We start from the raw sequence: 537 nt of genomic DNA on the forward strand, positions 1-537 counted from the left end.
TTTGTATAAAACGATCAAGTAAATATTGGTGTGACACAAATGTCACATCGGGCAATTAGCCTAAAAACTGTTGAAAAAAATTGTTGTGACTTATGTGTCACAATAAGAAAAGTAATCATGATCTGATCAGTTTACTTGGCTGATTCAATTATATTTAGTTATATATTGTTTGAGAAACAGCGTCTTTTCAACGGGACTCAAAGGTAGATGTCTGAACTTGAGCAGAATAGGTAGTACCTTGTTAGCCTGCAAATACTCCACTAAGCTTATTGGAACATAGGAGACAATATGGACATTGTTGCATATTCAACCAATTATATTCATGCCCCAATGGACACTGTAGAATAACCTGAATACCTATATCAAATTTCAGGGCAATCTGGCCAGTAGTTATCGAGATATCAACCAACCAGTCGCCATACTTGTAGGCAACCCTGTAGTGTTTTGTTTTGTTTTTTTTATTACCAACAAATCCAATGACAATGTGTACAGGGGTGATCACAGTTCTCAGAGAACTACCCCAATTACACCCAACTC

The sequence above is a fragment of the Seriola lalandi genome, unplaced genomic scaffold (assembly GCF_002814215.2).
Source record: "Seriola lalandi dorsalis isolate HSWRI2012SDOR001 ecotype SW California unplaced genomic scaffold, Sedor1 jcf7180002054956, whole genome shotgun sequence".
Classification (NCBI taxonomy): Eukaryota; Metazoa; Chordata; class Actinopteri; order Carangiformes; family Carangidae; genus Seriola; species Seriola lalandi.